Raw genomic sequence first — 6,718 nt, 5'->3', positions numbered from 1 at the left:
AATGTGCAAACATACGAATTGGACACGACGGAAGCAGTGGAAAAACGACGTGGAGTGAGGCAAGGATATATTCTTTCGCCTCTCTTTTTTAATATCTACTTCGGATTTTTTTTTTCAAAGAAGCCTTAGTTGAAGATACATTCATTAAAATCAACGAAATTAATGACAACAATCTCAGATATGCAGACGAAACGGTATTTATTGCGCCCAATGAAGAAAACCTGCAACGACTTATAAACAGGGTAATCGAAGCAGGTGATGAATATGGGCTAAAACTTAATACTTCTAAGACAAAACTTATGGTTGTCAGCAAAACGGAGTTACAACCAACGAACATCAGAGCGTATGGAAAAGAGTTAGAAAGAGTCCACAATATTACCTATTTGGGCGCAAACGTTCTATAAATTAAAGCCGCCTTCTATAAATTAAAGAAAATTCTAATTGATAGAGATATTACGGTAAAACTTAAAATCAGATTAATACGCTGCTACATATTCTCCACATTACTGTATGGTATAAAGAGTTGGACCCTTCTTCTTCAGGTGCCATCTCCTCTAAAAAGGTTGGCAACCATGATGGCAATTCGTACTTTCGAAATTGCTGCTCTAAAGAGGTCAGCATAACTGCAGTTAAACCAAGCTCTTAAATTGTTAATTGTTAATTGTTGGACCCTTACAGAGACATTAATGAAAAAATTGGAGGCCTTTGAGATGTGGATTTATGGCGAGTATTGCGGATAAGTTGGGTTGATCGAATAAGAAATTAAATTGTTTTACATCGAATGAAAAAGAGCACAGAAATAAAAAAACGATAAAAATTCAAAACTTACAATTTTTCGGTCATGCAATGAGACATCCAAAGAGGTACAATCTTCTACACCTCATAATACAGGGTAAGATCCTCAGAAGGATAGGCCCAGGCCGAAGAAAAACATCCTGGTTCCGAAATCTTCGACAATGGTATCAACAGACCACCGCTTATTTATTTAGAGCTGCCGTAAATAAAGTAATTATTGTTAAAAAATTACTAAAAAAAGATGTTATAAATTATAATTGATAACATCTGTATTATTAACTTAAATTAAAAGCTTCGCATTTAACAAACAATTTTATACATGTTAAAAATATACAGGATGGTTAAAACGTTTTATTATTTATACAGTAATATTAATTGAAATTATTTTAAATATTACAGTGGATATTGCTTAACTGTACTGTATCTGCCTAGAAATTTATTGATTTGTTTTTCTTTATTGATATGGCACATTTGTAAAAACAATCTTTTTGGTAACCATTTTCTTACCTTAAAACCCTGACGTTTGGGTAGTCAAAATGGTGCCCAGTTTTTAAATTGTGGATAATTGCCGCACACGTATTTTTATTTTTTGTACAATCACCTTTGTGTTGTGTTATTCTCTGTTTGAGCCATTGTGAAGTTTGACCGACATAACACCTCTGACAATCCGAACAAGGCAACTTGCAGGTAACATTATTTTTATAAGGAGTTGGAGTCTTGTCCTTTACTTTTGAAAACAGTTGTCTGTTTTTTAATACATTAAATTTAACAATTTTTATATTAGTAAATTGTTTAAATAATCCAGTTACAGAAGGAATTAAATGCTTTATCAAGGGCAGTTTTTTTGTACTGCTCCGATATCAGTGTGACCGTTAAAAATGTTCCGAGCTAAATATGTTTATGGGTATACATTATTTTTAAATATGTTTAATAGCAAGTTTAAGTATCTGTTTATGATTACGTTATTAAAATTTTTAAAACAAGGAGTAGTTTTCATCCCTAAACCAAAGCGAACACCAACACATTATAGAGTTTGAAGTAAGGGTACGTAGGGCTGAAACCTATATTTTTATAAAAATCGGTCCGGAGTAACACAAATTTTACAATGTTTTTTATCACTGATGACTTGGCTATCGTTAACGTTATAAAATTATAACTTGCATTAAGATACGTTTTAATCACAATATATTTTAAGTCTACAATTAAAGATAATAATTTATGGAAAAAAGTTATTACGATAAATAATACAAGCAATTATATAAAAACATTCCTTCAAGCCGGAGCTTTGTAAAAGTACCACAGGTTAATTAGTCACTGGAAAAATGTACAACATTAATTTCGGTAATATACAATATAAAAATTCCTACTCATTATTATTAATAATATGTAAATTACATCGACTGTTGTATACTTCCTACAATAAAAAAGAAAAATGATAAGCTATTTTCAATAGGTAAAAGTGTAAGAAAAAGGCTTACTAATAATATCTTTAATAGGAGCTGCTACGATCGGTTTCGTGCTCTACAATTTCACCTCATTTTCCCAGTTCCCGATAAAAATTTACCTTACCACTAAAAAATAAAAGAAATGCTACTGTTTTTATTGGTTTTTAAGTATAAATTATACCAATAAAAAGCCTGTAATAAGCCAAATTTTATATTATTAGACTATTAATTATGTTTTAAAAATAGGGCTTAAAAGAGCTACAACGTTAAAGGGGTTTTATTTTTTCATATGGCCAATGAACCAAAATATGAAAAAGCCGCAGAGTGCTACATTTAAAGGGGTGCGTTTTTGAAAAAGGATTGAATTTGTACTTATACACTAGAGTGTATTTGTGTGAAATCTATGTTATAATTTGTAAAAATTTTTGTTTTTTGACAATATATTCAAGAACGAAGCAAAAAAACAGGAACACACGCTATTTGTATTTTTCGCCCCATAACTTTTTTCCGCGGGGGTATAAGTATAGGCATGCTTGTAGAAAACAAAATTATTATCCTTCCTTCACATTTGGCAAAAGTATTTAGGATTTACAGTATCCCAGATACGATTTCACAAAGTTCTCCAGTCACACCGTTTTTTTGGCCAATTTCCCTATTTTTTTGCAAACATTGTTTTATAACTTTTTTCTATGAAGTTTGAGGTAGAACTGTAGGACATTTAATTAAAGAAAAACTAACTATCTTTAAAATGGTGTATAGTGGAAAGTTTTTTAAATCTTTTTAAATCTTTGTCTTTTAAAAAAAAGACTATTTTTTAAATATCTTATTATAACTTTCTCCTTTACATTTAGGTATATGTATTACTGCATAAACAAAGCTTATTTTCTGTACTTTAAATTAGTCTATAGTAAAATATTCTAGGACTAACGGTAACCAAGATATAGTTCGTCAAATTGTGATGCAACGGCAGGTATACACAGTTGGTACAGTATAAATCCCTATGCACGTCATAGTAAGTAACCTCACATGATACCAACACAAAATATTTAAGTCTTAGGTATATTCCTTCTTAAAATCCTTTAGCCAAGTATACTGGAGTTACAGCCATATATTCTTACAGCTTATACTCCAGTCGTCAGAGACGAAAATGCCAGTGAAACTCTAAAAATTATACGAACAAGCTGAATTTTGCTGAGCATATTATTTTGGTAGAGAAGAATCTGTACACCGTAAAAAAAATGTTTCAAATAAAAAATGTAGCTGAGCTCTTAGAAACAACGCTATAAGCGACCGTCGATTTCGCATGTCAGTTACTTGCACGAAATCAATGTTCAATAAAATTTGTATCACATCGAAGGTAATCAAAAGATTTGATATCTTTTGATTCAAGTGACTTATCGACAAAAATCAAGAGGCGTTAGAAAGGTAAAGAGTTTAGTTCTGTATGCAGTTTTTGTATTTTGCCGTAAATAAACTCAGATTTTATACAAGTGTTAAATAAATAAACGTGGCGAGATTTTTGCCATTTGTTATGATTCTCACGAGATCAGTACAATGTATCCCGGTTATTGACTGGTCACTGTGAAGTTTCAATAAGTAGAGCCTAACCTTTAAAATCTATAGCATGAAATTTTAGTTTTGAGTGTTGGCAATAAATGTGAGGTATTAAATATGCTTAAAAAATGCTGGATTGAAACTTTCACACAACAAACAATCTAAACTATTTAAAACTTATTTTTCAATTACACCAGTACAATTTTTAAAAGAACAAAACTTCTGCAATAAACTACACTTAAAGCCGTCTTCGTTAATGCATTTCCCATGAGGTGTGTTTGTTTGAAATATAAAACACTAAATTCTGCGTTTTTATTCATATTTCAAATGCCTCATATTTGTTACCGCAACTCAAAATTGAATTTTGTTGATCTCACGAAAATTGTAAAATGGCGAAAATCGAGCCACGTTAATTTATTTAACACCTTTATAAAAATTGAGTTTATTTTTGGCAAAATACAAAAATTGCTTACGAAAGCTGCACTATTTGCCTTTAAAACGCATCTTGATTTTTGTCGATAGGCCATTTGGATCAAAAGATATTAAATTTTTACTGTTGAGCTGATACAAATTTTATTGAACATTGATTTCACGCAAGTAACTGACATGCAACATCGACGGTCGCTTCAAGCGTTGTTTCTAGGAGAACGGGTCATTTTACACAACGATTATAAACATTTCTGTTTAAAATTATCTCTGATACATTTTTTATTTGAAAAATTTTTTTCTACGGTATACAGATTTTTGGTAAATCGATTTTTTTGTGTTTTAACACCCCCGCGAGGCGGGTTTTAGGGAGAAGTCCGGAGGTAAAAGTGGTAAACATTTTTGCATGTTGCAGAGGACACTTATGTGAACCATACTTTAACTGCTAGCAAACGATGGTGATATTTTGGAATAAATTAGTAGCACCTATTTTACAGTTGCGGTGTTGACACTTTAGATTTTTTTTTATTTTTTAACTATCAATTTACTTAAGTATATCCATATTAATTCCAAAATATCACTTAAAAAGTCAAACGTCGTTGTAAAAAGATAGTAGCTGCTTTGATTCATTACGAATAGAAACGTGAAAAATGGCCTTATTCTACCTTTGTTTATGTAGATGCTTAAATTCTTATTTTAACGTGTAGCTGCAGCTTTAAATTTACATATATCAACTGTGAGTTTTATTTTTTAGGCCATAAAAACTAATACACCTCTAACATCACCACCCAAAAACGTTCTAGGTCTAAGAAAGTTACCAATACTGAAATAATAAATACAAACGAAATTCGTAATACAATTTACACTACGTATGTTTTCGTTAGATATCATAAAGTGTATTAAGGTAAACATATGTGTTTATCATAATATCAAATTTAATTCTTTTCGGAAGAACATGTGACTTTGACCTATTTATGTCATTGTCATATGCTTGTTGGTATGGCTTTGGAATTTTCATGACGACCTGCGATATATTCCATCCGGCAATCTTTTGGAATATGAATTTTAGATCACTTTTTTACAAGCTTTAGAAATTTTTCAAAATTTTCCAGTGTTGGCACTATTTTTATCACTTTAAAAGAAACTTTTCTAAGATAAACTGCAGCTAATATTGTACAATTGATGAATTTATGTAGTGTTTTACACACTACTCACAAATACAGTGATGAGTGCCTTAAGAACGGGCAAAATAACGCAAAAGATAGAAAACATAACATGTTGTGAAATAAAAAGAGATGAAAGTAGTAGAGGTGGGAAATTATCGATAGAAACCTCTAATTTACATTAAATTACATTAGGACTATCGATAGTTTCCCACCTTTAGACGTTAGCTTATGAGCTAGTTGACTTCAGTCATAATATTACAAGTATGACGTCGAATATTAACATTTTTTTAATTTCGCATAAAGTAAAAACTGATTGAAGGCATTAAAGCGAATGTAAGTAAACAGTTTAATTAGTAGTAACTTGATAATTAATTCTGTGTTGACGAATACAGAATAACAAGCTATGATAATTCTGTATTGAGAAGAGTGTATGCGACGTCTCAAATCATAGTTTATTATTGATCAATACTTTAATTTTGGATAAAAAAATACTCCTACTTAAACTGTTTTTACTTACAATACGTGATACTTATTACTATGACTGAAGTCAACCAGCTCATAAGCTAACGTCTAAAGGTGGGAAATTTTCGATAATTCTAATGTAATGTAAAGTAAATTATAGGTTAATATCGATAATTTCTCACCTCTACTACTTTCATCTCTTTTTATTTCACAACGTATTATGTTTTCTATCTTTTGCGTTATTTTGCCGGTTCTTAAGGCACTCATCCCTGTATATTATCATGAACTTAAGCTTAAGAACACGTTCCAGAAAAAGAGTATGTAACTTTTCTTAAAAAAAAAACAACCACACTCAATCATGAGTAACATTCTCTGGTTAAATATTATGTTTTTTATATGATTAAGCCACATAATCCTATAAAATAAATAATGCCACAAGAAAATAATTTCAGAACCTTGTATTCTCTGGTTAGTAATTCCATTGTAAATCATGAGGAAATATAAGAACAAACACCCATGATACTATCTCTTCATACATTTAAATAATTTATTTAATTAGTGATTATTGTATTTTTCTTAATCAGGACCTGTTTTTTCTATACGGGAAGTGCTCTTGACACCGGGCGTTAATGGCGTCCATCGGTAATGTACTGATTGCATTATAATTTCTAGATGTTGCATTTGCATGCCGATAATATTTACATCCATATATCTACAGTCAGGCTTAGAGTATCTACTAAAAAAACGAACATAATTCATTCAACAAGAGAAATTTGGTCGACTATTTACTCGGCCTATAATAGCTTTATCTTTAATGATGTTATTTTTTTTATGTCTTATATCGCCAGAAAATTTTGTTTTTAATCGGCA

Source organism: Diabrotica undecimpunctata, chromosome 8 (genome assembly GCF_040954645.1).
Source record: "Diabrotica undecimpunctata isolate CICGRU chromosome 8, icDiaUnde3, whole genome shotgun sequence".
Classification (NCBI taxonomy): Eukaryota; Metazoa; Arthropoda; class Insecta; order Coleoptera; family Chrysomelidae; genus Diabrotica; species Diabrotica undecimpunctata.
The sequence above is the reverse complement of the archived record's forward strand: the minus strand, read 5'-3'. Positions refer to the sequence as shown.